The sequence below is a fragment of the Centroberyx gerrardi genome, chromosome 5 (assembly GCF_048128805.1).
Source record: "Centroberyx gerrardi isolate f3 chromosome 5, fCenGer3.hap1.cur.20231027, whole genome shotgun sequence".
In the NCBI taxonomy this organism is placed as follows: Eukaryota; Metazoa; Chordata; class Actinopteri; order Beryciformes; family Berycidae; genus Centroberyx; species Centroberyx gerrardi.
The window spans coordinates 33303992-33328595 of record NC_136001.1 but is presented as its reverse complement, the minus strand read 5'-3'; positions in this window follow the sequence as shown (position 1 = coordinate 33328595).

Sequence of the window (24604 nt, the reverse complement as noted above, 5' to 3'; positions counted from 1 at the left end):
AGTTCTCTGAGGAAATGTAAAGAGAGAATAATTTCTGTGAAAGATGGTTCCTGGAAACAAGATAGACTTAGATATGGTAAAATAACAAGGTAACAAGACATATATATATATATATATATATATATGGTAAAATGGCACATCATTTTTGCTGGACTGCGGAGCGGGCCGGCCAATAACAGTCTTTGTCCTGACTGACTGACTGACTGACTGTCTGTCTGACTGACTGACTGACTGTCTGACTGACTGTCTGACTGACTGACTGACTGACTGTCTGACTGACTGACTGTCTGACTGACTGACTGACTATCTGACTGACTATCTGTCTGTCTGACTGACTGACTGACTGACTGTCTGACTGACTGTCTGACTGACTGACTGTCTGACTGACTGACTGACTATCTGACTGACTATCTGTCTGTCTGACTGACTGACTGACTGACTGACTGTCTGACTGACTGTCTGACTGACTGACTGTCTGACTGACTGACTGACTATCTGACTGACTATCTGTCTGTCTGTCTGACTGACTGACTGACTGACTGTCTGTCTGTCTGACTGACTGTCTGACTGACTGTCTGTCTGACTGACTGACTGACTGACTATCTGACTGACTATCTGTCTGTCTGACTGACTGACTGACATGAAAAGCGGCTCCAGCACCATTTCTGGACAGACAGTCAGGGGTCAGAGGTTTCGGTTCCCCACAGGCCGCAGTCCCGGTCCAGCTGAACTAGGTTTAGGTTTAACTTGTTTGTTGTTTTTGGTCCCAGGAAGCTTCTGTACTTGTTCCCAGCTGCTGCATTTTGTATAAGCTGGAGAGGAGAGAGAGAGGTGCGAGGGTTTCGATCTCTATCAGTGTCGTTTAAGTCGCCCAGAGCTATGGAAGCTGCACAGGGACACACAGAGCCAACCTGCAAACCTGCAAACCTGCAAACATGCAAACATGCAAACATGCAAACACGAGCCGGCTTCAAAGGCTGTCAGAATATACTCTAGTTGTGTGGGGGAGAGAGAGAGAGAGAGAGAGAGAGAGAGAGTGAAAGAAAATGACAGAGTGAGAAAGAGAGAGAGGAAAAAGGGAGAGACAGACATTGATCAGGTAGAAGAGAGATAGAAAGAGAGAGAGAGAGAGAGAGAGAGAGATAGAGCCTAGAGAGAGAAAGAGAGCCTAGAGAGAGAGAGGTATGGTATCAGTTGTTTCTCAAAGGGCCAACCAGCTGTCATGACACCTTCTCATATTCCACACAGACTGTCATATTATATCACACACACACACACACACACACACACACACACACACTCACACACACACACACACACACACACACACACACAGTCACATGAGCGGGCTGCAGTAATGACGCTGCATCTTCAAGGCTGGTGATTAGAGAGCTGAGTCAGACTTCCTTTTTACTGGCAGTGAGAGTCGGTCCTGTATGTAGCGTTTGTCATATATGTAACTTATATATATATATATAACTTCAGCCAACCTACTACCATGTTTTTAGGAATCAGTTTTTGCTCGTATGACATAGAAACAATTGGAAAAACGCTGCCTTTGTTAAGAGTCACTTATAATAACTAATAATAATAACTAGAAAGCGATGTTTCCTGGAGAAAATGTTTGGGCTAGCTGTATACCGGATACGACACAGTAGTTGTTCCTTGATGGTTTCTAGGGCATAATAAAGTGGTTGCTAGGTGATGACTAGTGGTTGCTACGGTGTTACTAGGTGGTTGCTAGGGTGTTAGTAATTAAGAAGTCCGTGCTAGGGTCTTATAGTGAGAGGTTCAGGTGTGTGTGCGTGTGTGTGTGTGTGAGTGCATGTATATATGTGGCATTAGAGGAGTGTGTGTGTGTGTCTGTGTGTGCGAGCAGACATGTGTTTGTGAACATGTGTTGTGTGTGTGTGTGCTTTTGCGTGGGCTAATAAACTTTATTTATACAGCACTTTTAACACAAGTTACAAAGTGCTTTACAGAAACAGAACAAATAATAATAAATGGATTGAGAATAAAAAGAAACAACACAATTTAAAAGGAGCACAGCAAAAACAAGGCTGACGAAGGAAAGGCTATAAAATCTTAAAGGCTGTTATCAACAAGTATGTTGTCAAGAGAGATTTAAAAGATAAAGCAACAAATAAGGTGATCAAAGAAATAAAACAATACAAATGGAATGAGAACAAAAAGAAACAACACAATTTAAAAGAACAAAGCACTAATTTTACTCTAGATCCCAATGCAATATTCCCTACACCTGTTATATATTCCTGCTTACTATTATTATTATTATTTCTCTACCACTGACTTCAATAGTTTCCCATCAGTGCAGTTAGTCAGCTTCCAACAGAGAACTGTGTGCAGACTGTAGAGATAAGTTTCTCAAATTTCTAGTTTTAGTTTTCTATGTACTAGTTGTGTATTTCTTCTTTATATATTACCTCGTTAAGAGAGCTTTTCCCTAACTTCCACTTCAAATTGTAATTCTGCTTGTTTTATTTTTTAAGTTTTGTGTTGTCTCTATGTTTAATGTGAACTAGAGGAGTGATCCACCAAGGCAAATTCCTAGTATGTAGAACTTACTTGGCCAATAAAACATAAAATAAAACAATATAAGACACAGTTATAGCTGAGTTTGTACTGAACAAGAGAATTTAAAGGTCCATATCCTCCACTTTCCAGAGTTTTATTTTGTGTCTTGAGGTCCATTCAAAGCTGTGTGTGTGGTGTCATGAACCAAAAACACCCTCAATCCATTTCTCCACGTTCATTTTCCAGCATCTCTCTGAGCCTTACCAAGAACAGGCCGTTTCTGTCGCCGTGTCTTTAAGGCTCATTAATATTAACGACCCCTCTGTTCCGATTGGCTAACCGTTTCGAGAGTGAAACGTGAGACGCCGCGGCCCGGCGGCTACAGGTAGGGAAAACTCTCCGGTAATAAACAATGACGACCGCTCGACCGCTTTGAAAAAAACACTTTGTTAGTCTATTATTTCTTACAGAAATGCTAATGAGCGAACCTTTGTGACGCCACAAAGTTACGGAAGTCCAAACGGCTCGTTTAGAGGCTCGCTTTTCTAATATGGATTGTGTGGATTTAGTTGGTGACCGTGCGTTTTGATACTTTCACCATGTTTAGAGAGACCATCCAACTCCTTTATCATCACAGAGGCAAGGGGAGTCCTGCTTTACATGACATGAGAGCTTTAAAGTGCCAATTTCAATGTATACCAAAATCACACAAACAAGCTTTGACCCCAGCGGGTTAAAACTGCTAGACTTTGATCTTTAACACGTGATTTGTGATCTAGACAGTTTGAGAGAAAGTAGTACTGATATCTGTCTGGTTTTAGAGCTTTACAGACTCGTCAAAGTAACTAACAACCTTCTTTAAACAGCAGATACAGGAGGATTGCTCAATTTTTAATACTTTCAGACCTCAGCGTGGCTTTTGATACTGCAGATCACCCAGTTTTAATTGAACGCCGTGAGCTCTGGGTGCGTATCATCTACCTTTCCAACAGGACTGATTAGTGCTTGGGGCATGAGACTGATCCCTACTGATAAATACCCACCTTATGATGATAAAATGATGCTTTACTGTATTGATCCCCAAAGGGAAACTGGGGCGTCAGGAACAAGACTGACCCATGTAGAGTGTACTGAAATATTCTGATATACACCCACGTATGGTGTGGTGCCAAGGGTGGGAGTAACTAATTACATTTACTGCAGTTACTCTAATTGAGTAGCTTTTTTGTGTACTTAAAATTACTGACTTACTCAGTCAGTAATTTTACTTTTATGTAAGTATTTTACTTAAGTACGTTTTAGTCGATGAGTTGAATACAAATCTAATGAAAATATATTATTAATAACTAATGGACAAGTGGGTGGCAGGGTTGTTTCTCACTGGCTGTCCTCAATTTAAATATTATTATAGAACTAAAATAATAGCAAATCAGACTTGTACTTTAAATCACATCCTTTATAGAGGACAGATCTTGTGGCTCTCTATAAGTAACAGAAACTGGACCAACATAAAGTGGCAATTGTGGAGCGATTGATAGTGAACGGTCAGTCAGCAGAGAAGAGAAATCTGGTTTTATTTTGTTTTTTAATTTACTAATTTTCCAGTTAAAATAATCCAGTTTGAACTCTGTCCTCTCTCCTTTCAGAATCACATGTTAAAGATCACAGCTAACAACGTTCTCTTTTCTAAAGAGGAACTCAGGTACTTTAACTCTGAGGACATTTTAAATCAGACACTTTCTACTTTTACTGCAGTAGATTTTTACACCAGTACTTTTACTTCTACTTCAGTATAATATGAGCCGAGTAACAGTACTTCTACTTGAGTATGATGTTTTAGCACTCTTTCCACTCCTGTTTAGTACTTATGGTAAATACATACAGTATATATTTACTCATATATACTCAAAGGGAATAGGGATATAAACCCATATAAGATGAGGGAATAGAGTCGACCCCCACTGATCGGAAAACAGCCTCCACCTCACGAGTGTCACATGATCCAAAGTCCTCCATCACATGACAACTAAAGGAAGTATGTGTATTATCTCTGGGGTTAAAGGGCAGATTGCATGTGAAAGTCAGAACCTATTAGCTTTAGGATAATTCTCTGCTTCTATTCTCAGGCTGTCACAGGCTTAACCTCTTGGTGTTAGGGGTCAAAGACAATTAGTTGTTGACATTTACAACTGGGAATGTGCTTCACTTTAGATCTCACTGTGTTGATGATACATGTATTGGACAGTGTGTATATGATGCAATTTGTGCACTTCTCTCTTGCAAATGCACAAATGCAGTTGTAGGTCGGTGAGACAGAAAAAGTGTGTGTGTGATCTATACTTTAATATGTATACCGTACTTTCCAGTGTTTATATATCAAGACAATACTATTAAAACCAGTCAAGACGGCTCTCTCCTTCATCGCTTTAGGTTCAGCTGTGATCCTTTCATAACTTCTGCCCTGGATCCACAAAATATCTCTGCATCCTCCTCCCAATGATGATGCCGACTCATGATGAATCCACACAGATTCATATCGGCGGTAATGCCGAGGCAAGCGCCGTTTTCATCTCAATGCAAACCAACATTTGAATAACATCAAAAGAGAGGCGGACTGATAAGATGAGGTCGAAGATAAGTTGTGACTCAGCACTCTAAAGTAACGCGAGCTTTTTTTTTTTGTTTTAGCGTTTGTGAGCAGCGCTGCAGCCGGACGCTCTGCTGAGCCGCTGAAGATCTGCAGCAGTTTGGTGGCGCGCTTTAAAGTCTTGTGATCCTCCGGCCTGCTGCTGCAAATCTTCAGTGGAACGCCGTGATGACAGGTGGCGGCATGTGTTCGACAGAGAGAGAGAGAGAGAGAGAGAGAGTAGAAATCTGTAGGCTGATACACTCTGATGTTGTTTAAAGCTGCAATGTGCAACTTTTTCCACATTAAAATAATACATCAATAGGACATATTCAACATAATCAGTCTGTCTGTGAGCCTGTGTGTTCAGGCCTAAATCTCCCTCTTTGATTGAAATTTGTCTTTTCAGTGACATAGGAACTAACAGAGAGGTTCGTTCCTGTTTTCCAAGATGGCGGCTGATCTCTGTACAGCATCACCACTCACTGTGACGTTCCTCACAATGTTGGTGGCTAGAGCTAGAATGAATTGTTTGTGTTTGTGAACATGGTTTAGAGCAAGTAAGTACTGAAAGGCTCGGTCATCTGAGAACATAATTACTGAGGTGTCGTTCCTGTAAATATGACCTATTAGGAAACATGGAGGTTTGTTCCTATATACGTTCCAAGATGGCTGTTGATAAGTCGTATAAACATAGAGGGTCATTCCTAGGCTGGAAATATTTCTACCTGTTCTTATCTTTCTTTAATGTCATTTTACTAGACAAATTTTTGTGTTTCATGTGAAGCAATTTGCCTTGTGTATGAAATGTGCAAGACAAATAAAGTTTGCCTTGCCTTGCCTTTGCCTTGTTGGGGCGTTTTGAGCGTAAACCATTTCCTGTGGGCGTGTCGTACCGGGAGGCTAGCGGCCACAGAAGTCAAAGCAACAACAACAGAGGAAAGTAGCAAGAAACAAAAGTACAGCGACAGATAAAAGCCGTTCTCAACCACGGTGAACGTTGCTGTTGCTTTTCCACACCGAAACGAAACGGCTGAGAAGAGACACGGAGCTGCTAGTTTACTGCTACACAGGCAGGATGCTAGCTAGTTTGCTATGTTTTCTACGTAGTAAGCTAGTGCTGCTAAATTAGCCCACAGAGTTCAACAGACAGCTCAAGCGTTGGTCTGTGAACTTGACCAACTGACGGGGAGGAGTTGGAGACAGCTTTAATGAAACATCTCACTCCAAAACAGAGAAGGAACACAAGTAAAAACACCTTAAAAACCTACCAAGTCCCCCACACACACACACCGGTAACAAGAAAGTGCCGGCAGCCCACTTAAGCACAATCGCTTTTCATTAATTTTTAAGTTGCAATTAAATCAGTCAGATCCCCCTTCTTTCACTGTATTTACTGCTTCCTCCAGGCTGAGGAAGAGTGAAAGAGGAAGAAAGCAGGTGTAGAAATACAGAAACTGAGATGGAGAGAGGAGAGACGGGAAGAGAGATGCAGATGAAGGTGGAGACAGTTTCAGGTTTAGTTTATTTGCACAGACGAATGAATGAAAAAGACGAGAGAAGGGATACAAACTGTGCCGGCGAGACAGAGAAACCTCAAGAGGCTTCTAGAAACATCTCATCCAAACAGGAACAAAGTGCAAATCTGCATGGTAGCACACGACTTTGATGAGTAATCGATGTTGTTGCAGAAAGATAGTGATCCGTGACGGTAACCATAGAGCCGGTGTAGCAAGATAGTGATCCGTCGTCATCCAGCAAGTATCAGCAGCAGTTAGAGCTCGGGTAGAGAGAGAAAGAGAGAAAAAATCAAGATGACAAATAGAAACACAGATGAATTGGGCAACAGAAATCAAATGACAACATAACTCAACACAGAGGAGAAAAAACCCTGCATAAATAAGTGCAAATTAAATTACACCAGATGCAGAAGTGAGAGTGTTGTTGCCGTGCGAGGGAGTGTGTGTGTGTGTGTGTGTGTGTTGGCTCAAAGAGAGAGCTGTGTGTTGTGTTACAGTAGAGGCACAGAGGGACTGGTGCTGGTATGTGTGGCGGTGGAGTATCAGTAACAGAGTAATGAGCCATGTGTTATTCAGCTAATGACTTCAAGGACAGACAGACAGATTTATGTCTGTGAAGCAAAGCCAACACTGACATCGAGGCTCTGCAGGGGGGCAAGGCACTGACACCGCCAGGGTTTGGGGTTCCCACTCCCACTGGGGGCCGCCCTTACTAAACATGTACGCACTCGTGGTACTGTACCACCGATAACTGGCCAAACATTGATGTTGTGGTGTAATTTCCAGGTATTTCCAGCAGCTCCAGTGGAGTTTGATATGACAAAATGTTTCAGGATGTAAAACATCAGCGGTAAACGTCAGGTTTTTCGTCAGTCCCTCAGAATCAAAGAGCGAGGGCTTCTTTCTAGAGCCGCCATTTTGCACCGAGAGACGTTCAACAATCATACAGGGAGAAATCCATCGTAGAAGAGGAGAGAGACCAGTTTCTCCACCCACAGGAGCAGGAGAGAGACCAGAATGCACTGCAGCAGAGAGACAGGTTGGGGTTTGAGGAAGAGACGTGACGCTCGCCTTTTCTCCATTATCGCTGCCGCTCTCTCCGCCTACATGTATCACCCTCGGCTGAATGCAAGAAGTTCAGGCCCGTTCTCTGGGGGTTGTCGAAAGGCATTCTGGGAAATGTAGGAAACCACTAACTGCGGTAGAAGTAGACGAGGCAGGTTGAGGGAAAGTGGGTTCACCAAAAAAGTAAATTACAACACAAAATAACATCACAGGGGAACAGTATCAGAGGGTGGAAAATGACGATGTGCTAGTATGTGCTTATGTTACTACGTGAATTTTCGACATTTTTGATATATCCGATTTCATCAACATAACATAACATCCATCATTTTGTGGACACTTTTATCCAAAGCACCATTAATTTGCAGGATGGATAGTCCCAATGGGAATCGAACAGAACCACCAAGACAAACTGCTGCATTATACTCGCCGAACACGATGATCCTGTTTCTGTTCCTCTCTCCACTTCACACTGTCTTATAAAGTAAAATGCCAGAAGCAATAATCTAAAGAACAGCATACTGAGAGCGAGACTACTAAACAGCCTCACTTCGGCTGTATGTCATTTTTTTTATTGTATCTTTATGACTTTAGTGCGCCACGTGGGAAATTCCACAGACTCGCAGAGAGCCATAAAAACAAAACAATAAAAGCAACACCAACGCACGGAGCAGGCTCAGTTCTCATAGGGAGATCTGCAGTAATATGTATAGCCTGATCGTGACACCAAAGACACATGAAAGATTATTTTTACGGCGGTGTCTTGCTTTATTAGATGCAGTGGTTTACAGCGGAGGGAGTGGCAGGTCAGAGTGCAGTGGGCGGTGGGGAGATAACATGCCAGAAAACCTGCGAGTCGGGTTCAAACACATTTTGAGCACACCTTGCTTGAAATATTTGTCATTTTTATTCGGCAGCGTTGTCAGGGGAGGAGAAGAGGATGAAGAATAACAAACAAATCACTTTTCAAAAGATCTTCTGACAAGTCATTTGGTGGGACAGTAAAAAAATAAAAAATGAAACAACTTTAAAGTCTTTGTTTGACTCTGAGACACTTAAAGCTGCTGTACTCGGGACAGTAAATGCATGCCAATTACACATTTTACACTTGGAAGAGGTACAAATATGTGTTGAAGAGCTTGAGAAGAGAATTATTTACAAATGCTCTACAGTTAGTAGTTACTTACCTTTTCTTTCTTTCTATCTTTCTTTTTTAATGTCATTTTAATAGACAAATTATGTATCTATAAGGCTATAAGACTCATGCTTGTTCTGGGGGCAGATTCATTTACAGTAGGCTGTAGTCTACTGTGCTCGGGGCAGATAGGACAAGACTGCTACACACCGGGGGGGAAAGCAAGTTAAATAAACCTAACTATGCTATGTAGCTAGCTAACGTTAGCTAGCACACAAGCCGTGACCAAAGAATATGAAGCTGAATGCAGAGTAACTGGAGTTCTGGTCAGCTAGCTACCGTTGTTAGCGTAGCTTGTTTGTAATAGAAAAGGTGATAGCCAAGCTAACCGGCCAACACGGTCTCACGGCAGTTCGTGAAATAGTCACGAAAATTTAATCTATTGATTCGTGTACATGGACACGAAAAAAAGTTCCTCCACCACGAATTTGAAAACGTAAATTTAGGCAAATAAAACAACTTGTTACGGTTATGGTTAGGCAACTAAAACAACTTGGTTAAGGTTAGAGAAATGGTTTGGTCATGGTTAAATAAGAAAAACGTTTGTTAAAAATTTAAATATGGCTTACGGTTGAAATGTACTTTGAACACGCTGGGAATCGAACCCCGGTCGTCGGCATCGAAGACAAACGTATACGCCCATCCGCCACCATTTTATTTCAATGTCACACTACTTAATTAAATTTCGTGACTATTTCACGAACTGCCGTGAGACCGGGTTGAACCGGCAGCTACCAGTCCAACAGAAAAACAACTCCACTCGCTCTTCATCTCCATCCTCTCCTTCAATACTCTCCAACAGCCAACCTCAGATTCACTCTCGTTTTGGAACAAGCTTTGTCTGCTTGGTGTTTTTCGCCTCGCTGTACTTCTTTTGTACATTTTTTACGTTTTTTTTTTATTGTTCTGGCAACCGCGTTCAGGGGGCGTGCGCTTCCTGTCTTGTTGAGCTAGGGAGGAGTCAGCTTTGAAAGTTGTGTTTAAAAGCCACAACCGGCAAAATCCTACTCAGTATGCCTTCAAAATAAGAGTCCACAAGGCTGCCAACGGCTGACTTTCACTCAACTAAACAAAACTCCTGTGTGCCCGGATGTGTGTTTTTAGAAAATGCTTGTTTTCCTACCGCTGGCTTGTCAAACGGTAAAACAACGTTCTAAAAACATTTCGAAACGTTACAAAGAATGAAAGTAGCCCAGTGAAAGTACCTGGTTGCTTCACAGTGAGATCACGCTTGTTTGTGGTTTAACCCCTCGCACCCCGAGTTTCCCCTTAAATTCCCTCTTATGTCGCTTCAAAGTTAGAAAGAACATATTCAAATCCATATACAGCCACAGCTGCTTATTTTGAGTGAAATATTCAAACCCAAGGCACCATTTTTTTTTTATGGCTGAACCATTACATCAAATGGAAAAAATCTAGATGTGTTTGCACTGTTTTATACACATGATCCTGTTATTCAGCATGACATATTTAGTATCTTTGGAAACCTTGGGATCGTGACTAGAATTTAAAATAAAGTTCTGTGGGTTTGAACAAAGCTTGGCTGTGAAACGTGTTTGTAATGATGGTCCTGCTTCAGGACCGGCGGGTAGGAGTTGTTAGAGATATATTCTGTAAGGAAGTTGTCAGGCTGTTCATCAGCTTTCTTATTTATTGAGTGCATTTCCCCCACAATCATTTCCTGAGGAGTTACACATTTTTGATGTGTTTTATGTTTTCTTTTTGGTTCATAGTTCTTTTTAAAGGATTACCACTTAAAGATAGTTTTGCTGAGGACCCCCTGGAGCCCTCTTGAGGACCCCTGGGTGTCCCTGAACCCCACTTTGGGAACACTACATAAACACACTCCTAACTGAACTCAAGCATCATACTGTCAACACAAAACAAGTTGACATTTTACCCTGGCTTCCCACATCAATCTGCCTCTTCTGAAACATATCTTCCTCATTATATAGCCAATAGAAATCTTTGTGTGAAAAATATTTTTTTTGTCCTGGTCTGGCTGTTGCTAGGCAGATTAGCAGACAGGGTCCTGCTCCATGACCTTATAAGGTCATCAGGGTCTGCTGCCTGTAGTCGCTGTGACTGGAATGTGTCTGCTGCCAACGGTGATGACAGCACACACACACACACACACACACACACACACACACACACACACACACAAAACCTCCATGACATCAGCAACACCTGATGAGTGTGTCTGTGTGTGAAAGAGAGAGAAAGAGATAACTAGGTGAATAAAGAGGTGCATGGCTTGTGTGTGTGTGTGTGTGTGTGTGTGTGTGTGAGAGAGAGAGAGAGAGGTATCAAACGTACTGAGCACAGTGAAATACATTAGCAGAGAGCAGCTTGCTAGATAAGATAAATACAGAGACAGTGTGTGTGAGTTGTTAGCTTAGATATGTGTGTGTGTGTGTGTCCGTGCAACACATTCGCCATTATCAACCACTGCGGAAGTCAGACTCAAGGTTAGTGGTCACGTGGTTAAGGAGGTTAAGGAGGTGTGTGTGTGTGTGTGTGTGTGTGTGTGTGATCACTACAGACTATGAAAGATAAACAATATTAAAAGACAGACTCTCTCCCCCTCTTTTTGTTTCCCTCTTTCTCTCTTTCTCTGTCTAGTTTCTCTGAAACTCGGTCAGTTTCTGTTCACAGTAGCTGTCAGGTTTGTAATTAGATATGAGCTGATCCGCCTGTTCGTCCCGCTGAGCCATAAAGACTCAGATTAGACCTTAATGACTGTGTTTCTTTGCCCTGCTTGCAGCTGTTTTCCAGCTGACTTGGCACTGTGGCTTTGACCCTTATGATTCTTACCGCTGGTTGATTGTAATGTCGACAATCCAGGAGTTTATGATTGTATTTTTCCTCAGGCGTGTAGCACTTTATCATCAATAAATCATTACCGCATTCATTTTCAGACATTACCATAAACAAACCAGACCGTCTCTGAGCAGCCTGTCAGCCTCTATCAGCCTCTACTCTGCATCCTCCATAGTTTCTCCACCTGGTGGATCTGGAGGGAAATCTGCTGGATCGCTTTACGGCACAAAACAGGAAGAGGTTCTGTTCTTCCAGAGCAAACGGAGCTAAAGCTGAAAGAGTTTCTGGCAGCAGATGGTGGAAGGAGGGAAAGGAAGATGGAGAAATCACTTCCATCATGTTCGATCCTCTTCAGGGAGGGGGAGGAGGGGGCAGGAGGGGTTGATGGGAAATCTTAATGTGGAGAAACACTAGAACTAACAATACTACTGTGTGAGATAGAGGCTACCAATCGTTTCAACCATGGTCTTTTTTGTTTTTACGGTAATTACATCAAGATACAGGGATTCATTTGACAGTGAAATATTCAGGTTTAAAATGCTACATATTGCGCCTTTAATCATCCTTAAATAAGTTAGGGGAGATTGCTTTATGGCACAAAACAGTTACCAATTTTACTTTGGAAGTAATCCACGACTTTATTCCAGTTCCACTATTCTATAGTTTCAGCTTTAACTTCAACTATAGTTTTTCTATAGTTAGCTTACCTGGTCTGAATGCATATTGTCTGTCATCAGCTCTTATCTTTCTTCTTCCTTTAAACAAACAGAGCGACTCCAGAGAGGGGAGGGGAGGGGGGGGGGGGGGGGGGAGAGTAACAGCCTCTATGCAACAGGAAGCAACAGGGTTTATGGGAAATATGCTATTAACTTTGAGAAAGATATGTATGCAACTGTTATTATTTTGTGTATTACTTTATGAATCGTCTTTATGTCTTTATGCTGCTTTCTTGACCTGGTGTCCCTTGAAAAAGACATTGTTAATCTTTATGGGACTAACCCAGTTAGATAAAATAAAATATAGGTCATGCAAGGTAACAGTAACACTCCTTCAGTCTGCTTGGACAGAGATAATCCAGCGACAGCCTGCATCTAAATGAATATACAGCTTAAAGGAACTTTTTTATGGTGTCTGAGTGTTTCCTGAATGAAGCCACAGACTGAAATGGAAACACGTGACGTGACGCCACACCTCCGAAGGGCCAAGCCGGTCGCAGCTTAGCACAAATTATGCGTTTGTTTCTTTTTTTAGTTTTGGTCAGCAGCTAAAATAAGTCACTCTGTTCAGAATTAGATTTATTTTCACCAGGTACATTTTCACATACTAGGAATTTGACTTGGTGAGGTTGGTGCAGTGCAATATACAGTACAGATATTTAGACAGGCAAACAAGCAGCAATCAAGCTTTACAAATAGAATTTAAAGAGAGATTCCTGAAAATATATACAGTATATACAATAAGTGGGGTGACTAAGTGGGTTATCAAGGGGCTTTTTACAAGGCTCAGTAGTAAGCTGCATTTAGTGTCTGTCCAAAATACCAAAAATGAATAAATAGTGTCACTATACAGGGAATACAAATACAATAGATACCGCTATGTATTTACAGATGTACAATTTTGTTGGTCGGTTGGTCCCAAAACATGTGCCATGCATGTGCCACTGTGGGAGTCGGCTATACAGACTGTATGAGGCTGATGACTGCCTCAGTTTGAGTTGAGCTCGGCTGGTAAAGCAGAGGATTTTCTCGCCAGAATGACTCAGTTTAGCGCTGCCATTTTTTCCCACATGCTGGCTTCCCCCAAAACATGCAGGCCTTCAAACAGCTCTTTCAACAGTCGCAGCCTAATTTTCGAATGTGCATGTCGGTGGTGCCGTCATACAGAGAAGACCTGCCAATTTATAATATGACCGCTGATCAGCATGGTAATTAATACTGTCAAAACTGACTGAATACACTGAACTCTATTCTCCTCTCTCTCTCTCTCTCTGCATATGTGTTTGTGTTTGTAGGCTTGTGTGTGTGTGTGTGTGTGTGTGTGTGTGTGAGAGAGAGAGAGGGAGAGGGAGAGACAGAGAGGAGGGAGAGAGAAAGAGAGGGAGAGAGAGAGAGAGGGAGGAGGAAGAGAGGGAGAGAGAGAGGAGGAAGAGAGGGAGATTGAGAGAGGGAGAGAGAGGGGGAGAGAGAGGAGGGAGAGAGAAAGAGAGGGAGAGAGGGAGGGGGAGAGAGAGAGAGACAGAGAGAGAGAGAGAGAGAGAGAGGAGGGAGAGAGAGAGAGGGAGAGAGAAAGAGAGAGAGAGAGAGAGAAAGAAAGGGAGAGAGAGAGAGAGGGGGAGAGAGGGAGAGAGAAAGGGGGGGAGAGAGAGAGAAAGGGGGGAGAGAGAAAGAGGGAGAGAGAGAGAAAGGGGGGAGAGAGAGAGAGAGGGGGGAGAGAGAAAGAGGGAGAGAGAGAGAGAGAGGAGGGAGAGAGAGAGTGTATGTATGCAACCTACTGTTGACAAATATCAAGCAGCATGTTTGGTGTCTAAACTGAACAGGACTTCCTTCATAAGCCCCGCCCCCTCAGCTCATCTGGATTTCCCCTCCAAACGTCCAGGCTGCTCTGCTCCTTCTCAAAGCACCAAGCTGGTCTCAGCTTACCACGAATGATGTGCTTGTTGTCATACTTGAGTTGTTGACCTGAGGTCAGAGGTCAGGCTCGGCTACACAGCGGCACTGGCAGGGATTCAGTGTCTCGCTCGAGGACAGCAGAGCAGCCTGGGTTTTATTTTTCTCTTTTATTACAGCGGTAGCTCTGAAGGTAAGGAGGAGTTACTGTGAGGTGAGCCATCTCATTACATCACTGAAGGAAACATTAGTGTGTGTGTGTGTGTGTGTGTGTGTAGGTGTGTGTGTAGGTGTGTGTCTGTGTGTGTGTGTGTGTGTGAGCCCGTCTGCTCCCCTGTTAGACATCAGAGGTTCTGACTCCAGCCAGCTGTCAAGACAAGCTGCTTCATCATTTCAGCTCCAGTCACACAGAATATGTTTACATGCATATAATAATCTAATTATCGCTCCTACTGTTAGAATGACAGTAACTCCATTAACCTGATAAAGAAGAAGAAGAAGAAGAAACTCTTTACAGTAGCCTTTTCTTTTCTAGCATATCAAGGTGTTTATTATTGGAAAACTATTGCAACTCAGTTTCAACTGATTTGGGTTTTTGAAGGCTGATACTGATACCAATATTTTTGGATTGAAGCTAATAGCTGATTTTTTGTGCTGATATTCAAAATACATTTAATTTTGACCATTTTTCATGCCAAAAAATAAATCCTGCACTTCCTCCAGAATTTGATTATTTAGCCTAAAAATAGGCATGGAAGTAGGCCTCTGAAACAACATTTAGACCACGGGACACCAAAACTCTCCACTGAAATCCAGCACGATACTGCAGCTACTACAACACTAACAACTAGAAACTGTGCTCAGTAGAGCTCAGACCTCCTCCATGTCTCACAACACCCCGCAAGGCAGTTATGCACCTTTTGGTGATAAGCCACGCCCACCACCACACCCCCTTTTGGCCAATCGACATGAAAAGTTAATCAGTTCTTCCTTGGCCCATAACTAACCTTCATGCCAAGTTTTGTGCAAATCTGTGCTCAAGTTTAGAGATATCCTGCTGACAGACGGACGGACGGCGTAGGACAATATAGTAGAAAGGACAATAACATACAAAACAAACAAATAAAAAACAACAAATGGAACTCATATTTCCAACTTTCCGCCTGTAATGGAAGGCAGCGTCAGCTCTGATCTTGAGTGTGCCTCCAGCAGAGCAGACGCTAATCTTTTAAAAATGTTTAAAACTGTGTGTGTTTGTGTATGAGTGTGTGTGCGCACGTGTGTGTGTACGTGTGTGTGCGTGCTGTTATGTAACGATCACTCGTGTGTTTACCCCTTGGGCTTATACTGTCACTTGACACACACACACACACACACACACACACACACACATATACAGCGATAATCTCAGCAAGTATAACAGGAAGTGTATGGCAGCATGGAGCTGATGTTTGCGCTCAGCAGTTTACAGCTGTGTTTAAAATTTGGAATCACTATTTAATATTTAAAAAAAGCTTCTTTCCAAAATGAGACATCCTCCATCTGGAAAAAGCAATACTACTATGATAAAAATAATATGGAAAGAAACGTAATTGATGAGCAAATATGGCAACAAAACAGCAACATGTTTGAGGATGGATTCATGTATGATTTTGAAATATTAAGAGATGAATTTCAGGCAATTGCTGTTTCTCAAAATTGATGATGTAGCATTTTGCAATGAAACCCTACATTTACTTTTAGATCATCGGTTCTCATCCATGTGCCAGCGTAACCAAGCTGTTGGTCGTTATAGGATCTGCACAATATAACAGATAATACAAGGCAGAAATGTATCAATCTATGTATTAAAAATAAGTAGAATCAATATGCAGGGGTTCAACGTTACGACTTTTTGGGTTTGTTTTTTACAATCAACCCCAATCTGATTAAAATTTACATAATGTTTATATATTTAGCTGTGAACGATTTAGAGTTAATGGTTGTGTAAGAAGCTTATAGAGATATATTTTGATTATATGAGAAGGTTAGCCGAGTTAGGCCACACCCACCTCTGACATCACACTGTCCAGCTGACCGAGCGGACGCCCAGTCGGCAGAATCTCATTAATAACTTTTTATTATTATTATTATTATTATTTGATTTTGGGGGTCACAAGATTTCTAATATACAACTTTATTACCATGTTTTTAATTTTGGGTTAGGATTAACCTTACTGGCATAACTGTCTTTTTCTTGTGAAATAATAAATGTTTGTGTCTTCTGTAGGCTTCTTCCAGTAATCCATCAGCTAAAATAACTTGAAAAGAGGAAATAAAAGTCATCATTTGGTGTCAAAATTCACTTGGTGCCAAACCACCAGGAGACCAGACCATAGACTATTTCTATTTAGCATCATTACTGAACAGGCCAGTACATATAAATTAGCTGAAAAGAAGCATTTTAAAAGAAAAATCCACCTTAAAACATTTTAACACTGTTAAAATCCGCTATTGGTGATGTACCTTGCATTTCTGGGCCCATTTTGTTTTTTGGTGGTGTATTTTTCTTATTTTTTCTTACTTTTAATTGGTGGAGCTGACTACAGGCTAGAGTCACATTACCTCTGATTGGCCCAGGACCGGGCCACAGTGGACTGGTTGTAGGAACATGGAAGTTGTGATGAAAGTTGACATCAGGCTGCGCTTTTTAGCAGCAAGAAACAGAAGGTGAATCTATTTCTTCATGTGTGTCTGTTCCGACTTTTGCTGAACGCAATGCTGTTTTGGTTGGGATCAAGGCTCATATACACCACTAATTACATCTTACAACTATTTAGTTTCCTTCACACAACTTGCCATGCTATAAACCTTTATTGTAAACAAACACTGGTCGTAAAAGTTCAAACACTAAACATTAACAAAATTACTTTCCCATTAACTGTCAGTGAAGCAGCTCCAGGTTTCCCGTCTTCAGCTGCAAGGTTGGGGTTTTACTTTCTTATTCTTATTTCAATTTCAGGAATATTAAAGTTACCAATAAATAAAGCTTTTTATGGAGTAAAGCGATGACCAGGACATTGGACATCAACAGTATTTGGTTCCCTTGATCATTTGCAAGAGAAGTCACTGAGTTACGATGCTTGAAGGTAAGAGAGGGTGCAACCGACAATATAACAGGTGTAAAGTAAAGAGTAATGTAATGCTTTCTGAGTAACAAGCCCAATGCTGCTTATGTGTTGAATAGTTCTCATGAAACTGGGGACCTTGAAACTGTTGAAACCCACTGTTTAATTTCAAAAACACATGCTTGTCATCAGGAAAATTATTATTAGAAAGAGCATTATTTGCTTGATTTCTGAAACACTCTTTGCAAGATAAATGTTTTCTTCCCTGACAACAGAAAGATGAATTCTTAAAGTAAATGGTATTGGTTAAAAAGGCCACAAAAAAAAACCTTAAAATACATGCCATGACATGAATCGGGTCAGAAAAATGACATGTGACCAGATGATTGGCGTCAACAGATGGGTTTGTGGTGCCACTGGCCCGGGGTCAAGGTTTATACGGCCCATTTACAACCATTTGGTCGGCTTCGCAAATACATGCTGTTAACCTCCAGCCTCTGAACCCCGACCTCCACCTTAACGCTCCCCCCAGCCTCCAGGTTCTCCTGTTCACACAGCTACAGCCTGAAGTCAAAACACCCTTAGAAGAATCCTTGAGGGGTTTTTTTGTACCGAACATGGTGATTAGCTGTCAGTCCTCCATGATGGAGCTGCACAACGCCAAGGTGAGGAAGAGGACAGAGAAAACTGCCTCTGATCCAAGATGGTAGCGGGTCTTTAAGACACCAAGCATGTTTGGAGCAGTTCGTTCAAACTCTGCAGTGTTTCCTCCTTTAGTTCAGTTGGTTTGTCCAGGTGAGAACAATGACCTTTGAACTCTGGTGGCACCAAGTAACGGCACCGAGAGTCTCAGTCCTCTAACAAGAGAACTGCGGTGCGGTTCGTTAATCCAACCAACTACAGGAAACTACCCCAAAACACAAGGGATTATGGGTAGAAGGAGACAGGTGTGGTTCCTCATGCTTGGAAAGCCTAGCAGAACAAAATGAAGTCTGGACTGATGCTCATATTCAGCTGTTTCTTCATGTGTTCTTACCTGGTATGAACACCACAGAAGAAGAGACAGACGAGTCCATCATGTTAGATAAAGTTACAAGAACAGGAATCAGATTTGTTTTGACAGGATGACAAGTTACCAAAACTCTATCCAATAAACAAGCTACTTGTGAGTCACGTGACTTTTGTTTACAAGCCCTGGTTCACTTGAAATTAAACGAACCAAATACAAAAATGCAACAAATCAACTTTTCCACTCTGGTTCAGACCAAAGGAAAACAAACTGGTGTGATCACATGCTTAGACCAGGACAACCCATCACCATCAACAGCTTCATCCCCGTACATCCACACAATCTCTGGTCTCTCCTCAATGAAACTGCCTATATTCCCACTTTTCTTTTCTTCTTCTGTCTTTTTACACAGTGTTGTTAACATTATCTATGAAACTAACCTGTTGTTTGAAGAATTTTCCACTACTCCTAATGCCACTGCTCCACTTTAGCCTCAGGAACTATATTGTTACTCCCTAATGCTTACAACTTATTTTGTGTTTTTCATCCTGGTATAGCTATCTCTTGTTACTCTGTTCCAATGACCCTCACCCTCCTCCTCTATAGCTGCAGCCACACTTCAAGCCAGGCTGCCTGAACACATATAGTGTGAGAACGCTGAATCCTTACGATGTGAAGCCTGCAGTCGTTGTTTAGCGGGGCCGATCTGTGCTACACCACACTGGTAATTGGCGCCTGTCAAGGCTGTGACCTGCTGGCTCCATACAAGGCCGCTACAAGGCCGCACAATCTAAACTGACAACAAGAGGCGCTCGGCCGTTTGTCATCAGGACTCCTCCGCCTCAGAAGGACCAGGCCGCCTGGATCAGCAGCCATCTTTTAAATCACTTCGTAAAACTGCCAACTCACTTTTATAGACTTGATTTAATGTCTTTTAGTTAATGTCCTTGACCTCCCTTTTAATATTTTGCTTTTATGTTTATTGCTCTGCTGTTATGTTTCTTGCTTTGCTTACGTTGCCTACTTTCATTTTGTACTGTTGATTTGACGTTTCTGCTTTGCAACTGTTTTGAAAAGTGCAATAGAAATAAACATTCCCACTGAGCAGTTTTATGTTGATTAACCATTTAAAAGAGATGTAGATGTCGAGGCTAAAATGAGGCTCCCTAGGGTTTAAAAGTGAAATTTTAGTAATGTCTCCATCTTAGACTGCGTCTTCTGGGGTAAATGACAAAAATAAAGCGTTACCTTGTACATATGGACTTCTGGACTTACTGCTGTTTTTAGCATTGTTTAAATAGGCTATGTAATAATGTATTTACTGCTTGGTCTATAGCCAATAAGATCCTGGGTTATATGAGAGCTAAAGCAGAGACACAACGCTGAAATGACGTCTAGTGGTCAGTGGATTATTATTATTTTTATGCATATTATGACACACAGGCGACATACGATGGCAAAGGAGATACTGCCTGCAATTGCTTACCTGTGTGTACTACGCTTCAATGTTAACTGACATGTCTTTCAAGGCCGTGATGCAGGGGAAACACTTTTTAACAGTGAAGATTGGCAGGATATCGCCTGCAACAAGGATGAGAAACCGGAATCAAATCACTGTGGATAACATGGGCGGCTATGAGAAAACTATTGACCGTATTCAAACAGCGGCCATTTTGAAACTGTCTGGAAGATTGGCATATAGGTTACATATGTATATAAAACTAGCGTTACTTAAACACATAAGTGAGGACTTCAAATAACATAATAACCTTATCATATTAGCTAGCAATCTCAGGAACAACAACCATGATTGCTTATAGCAGGGGAGTTAGTTAGCTAGCTTGCTAGTTAGTAAGCTACCTATCTGGTAGCTAACAATAACGGGCCAAATAAATTAAAATATGAACCTATATCCCTCCAGAATCCTGAGATCCATTTGTTTCTAATATATTGTTCAGTGTCAATCTGTGAAATAATAATATGTATGATGTATCTTGGCGCTGGGCTGGACTCTCTTCCAGGTAGAGTTTCCCACCCCGAGTGTTCAAAATGGCCGCCGTGTGAATTGCACATGCCAGCAAAGAGAGACTTTTGGTTCTAACCATTGGCAAAATTGTTTTTATTTTTTGACATTTAGTTGAGGGTCTTACCCAGAGCAGCTGGGCAGATATACAGTGTGTCCAGTGAGTTGGATGGATGGAACCTGTGAGGTTATAAGACCGTCCGTCTTCACTGCCTCACAGTGTTGGGGAAAGTTACTTTTGAAACGAACTAGTTACTTTACTTCGTTACTTACCCTAAATAGTACCAAGTTACGTTGCTAAGTTAGTCTTAATTAAAAGTAACGCGTTAGAGTACTTTCACGTTACCCACTTAAAATCATGCCTTTAAAATACGTCTTCTGCTGATGTCATCACTCTTATCGTACAGAAATCATCACTAGTCATCAGGTTTGGGACACAGCCTGAAGTAACAAGCTGCTGTTGTCTAAAGAAAACATCAAGCAGCTTTCAGACCTTGTTCCACAGTAAATACTCAGTGGGGGTTTGGACCGACTGGATCCTTTCTGCCGTCACTGCATCACAACCGCAGGTGATTTTGACTTTATCAACACTGTGAAACATCGGCTCCGTGTTCCTCTCTATAAAAAAGCCTAATTTGAGAAAAATTATGCTATCGGCACGGAGCTATTGACCGGTGAATATCAAACTAACTTCACCCCGGTGATCAACGGAGCCTGAAATGATCCGGTCTCAAGCGCTTTCAATTCAAATCTTCAGGTTTGATAGTGAAAGCTGAACTTACAGTTAACAATAAAGTTCTTATCTTTCTCTTTGATCAGTTCAAAGTAATGTGAATATTTCCAAGTTCTGCAGTTTATTGTTGTTCATTCTGAAAGCGAGTCGTCACCTACAAGCCTGCTGCACAGTCTGCTTCTAATAACATATGTAGCATACAATACCTTCATTTTTTTAATTTGCACAAATTAAACATTTAACCATTTAACCAGTTACTTTGTAACACGTTACCCCCAACACGGCTGCCTCATCATGTTGTCTGTTCCCCTTTATCAAGAACTATTTTACTTCAGAAAAACAAATACATAGCTGCAAAGTGTTGTCGGTGCGTCACGGCCTTAACGGTGCCGGAAATGAGAAATTTGAGTCATGTGAAGCTGGTTGTGTAGGGGGCCCGGGGTCCAGAGAGCCACCGGTCCGTGGCAAACGAGCCTCGCAGCTCCTGGTCCTCCATGCATGTTAATTCAAGTTATGATGTGGCATGCGAGGTCAATACATTACGTAATGTGTTTAATGTGTGTATGTAGGCTATGTGTTTATGTGTGTGTGTGTGTGTTTTTTTTTCTCTGTGTGTGTGTGTGTGCAGGCGCTTGTTTTTTTCCCAGTTTTGCTCAGAACGCACGTGGAGGACCATGATGCACCGCTCCCCTGTCCCCATTCTGTAATTCTCCGCTCTGATTGGCCGCCTCTGTCGCGCGGTGGCATCATCAAACCACTCGAGGTTTTCATCTTCTCTTCACCACATGACCAGAAAAAAAGTGACACTCTCACACTTCCTATCACCAGATAAGTTTTATTTCCTTATTTAACTTCTCGTTTTTGATTCCAATTCCCTGCTTTTGTTCTCTAGTTCTGTTTACGATCTCTAACTGTCGCCTTGCTGTCTCCTGTGAGAAAACACTGACTGACAGCAACAGAGAAAATGGCTTTAACTAGCGGGAAGTTTGATTTAACAGAGCTGAACGAGGCGGGCTGCCTGTCTGCTGATGTTTAGGTTCTTGTATGTTAAGGTCATGGATTCATTATTTCTGTCCCACGGTGCCTCTGAGGATCCTGGTTTCTGTTTCATAGCTCTGTCTTGAATGACAGAGACACACACACACACACACACACACACACACACACAGTACCCACACTGAGTCCTCTCGCTCGCCTAGATTAGATGAAACTTTAATGGTCCTTGTGGGAAAATTGGGTAAAAAAAACCCACTGAAATTAAAAAGAACCCTGAGAAAGTTGTAGTAGAGTTATGAGCTTTTTTTTTTTTTTTTTCATGTGTCAGTTTCCAAAAGTTGTTTGAGGCTCTCAAAGGACCCGCTAATCAACAAACCTGCTCAAGAAATCTTGGTGGACACATTACATGGACACAGAACAGAATTAGATAGAGAGGACTATACTGTATGTCACACTCTACAGCAGTGACTCTCAACCTTTTTCATATCAAGGACCCTAGTTTAGTCCACATAGAGCCACGGACCAGATGGTTTGTTACACAGAACCATCTGGGAAGTCGTCCTTGGAAACTGTTTGGAAAAGGGCAGGCACTTTCAAAAAATACTTGGCAGGTGATTGGCTGAACCATCTGTCTATCACCGTCTATCAGATCAACGAACCATATTAACAAACTCTTGCCGGAGCCAGTCGGGAGAAGAGCGAAAACATCTTTTCCATCCAGAGAAGCCTTCAGTGCCGTTCTTTGCAGACTGGCAAGATGGATTCTCGCGTGATCGTGATCTCGCGAATCCAGCTGCCTCGCAAGGTAACCACGGACCCCCATTTGATGAGATTCATCGTGATTTTGCTGCAAGATGGCTCAGCTGGGATGAACAAGTTAAAGCTGCAGCTTCACTTCGGCTGTTTAAGTCGGTTTTCTCCACCAGCCACTTAGCAGGTAACCGGCCATGAATAGAGTCCTGTTCTGTTCTAAAAATCTAGTTAGCTGGTAAAATAGTGACAGCGCTGTAGCCGGTATAACACCCTGGATAAATAAGCTTACAAATAGTTTCCATAATAAAAATAGTGTGTGTGGCGTTGTTGTCCAGCAGCTATTTTTGTCCAAATTTGTCTTTTCCAGTTCACTGCAAGGCTGGAACTGACAGTTTTCTGTTATGGAAACATACTGTCACCACCATGCCTGTGGCTTACAGCTGGTATCAGATTAGAGTGTGTGTGTGTGTGTGTGTGTGTGTGTGTGTGTGTGAGTGTGTGTGTGTGTGTGTGTGTTATCAGATTACTGTGTTGATAGATATAACATGATGATGTTGTCCTTCATGTTGATGTTCACCTTCAGCTGAACTGACGGAAACACACCTAATTTGTATTTTATTTTTTCAAAAGTTCAAAGTTGTCTCTCTCTCTCTCTCTCTCTCTCTCTCTCTCTCTCTCTCTCGCTCTCTCTCTCTCTCTTGTCTCTGTCTGTCCATCCTTGCTTGAGCCTTGGACTGGATATTCCAACAAAAAAAAAAGTCTGAATATTCACTTATACACTACAACGACCAGTTTGTCCAGCGGCACTTTCTCCATCTTTGTTGTTGTGGGAAACAGCCAGCCTACGTAGCATGAGACCCCGCCTCTCCTTCATTGTGATTGGTTGGCTGAGTCATTTGGCGCTTTTCTGAAAAGTTGAACCTTTCTCAACTTTTGAAAGCGCTCCACTCTGTCAAAAAAAGCCGCCGAGTGCAGAGCTTTTTTTTTTTTTTCGAGAGCGATCGCCTTCTGTGTTCCTTGCGGCCGCTCCGCATTTGTTTTAATGTGAAAAAGGCAGTGAGAGTTTTGGTGCATTAAGCAGGGTGGGTAGTAACGCAGTACAAGTAACACACACGAGTAAAAAAGTCGTTTTTTTTAAGGAACGAGTACTTTTAGTTATTTTTTTTAAACTGTACTTCTACTCTTTACTCGAGTATATTTTTGAGCCAGTAATCTACTTTTTACTTCACTACATTTGCCATTTATACCTTTGTTACAACTAGTCTGCTCTAAATGTGGGGACTGAGTGTCGGGGGGAGGAGAGAGGAGCATCTCTACTGCAGACGCCAAGCCGCCAGCTGCCTGGGAGAAAAATAAGCTCCACCTGTCTTCTGACCACGATGCGATGATGACGGAGCAAAACCCAGAACCAGAGGCGGCTTCCAACAAATGGGAATCCCCAAATGAAAAATGTGAATGGAAAGAAGTTTTCATTCTCTAGTTGATTGACTGAGGTCTCAGTACAGGGAGTAATACTACAGAACAGACAATCTGAGTTTTAATTAATTGTATTGTATTCGGTATCTACTGCATTTTGGGGCTGTAATAGGTTTGGTTACTTTGATAATGTCTGT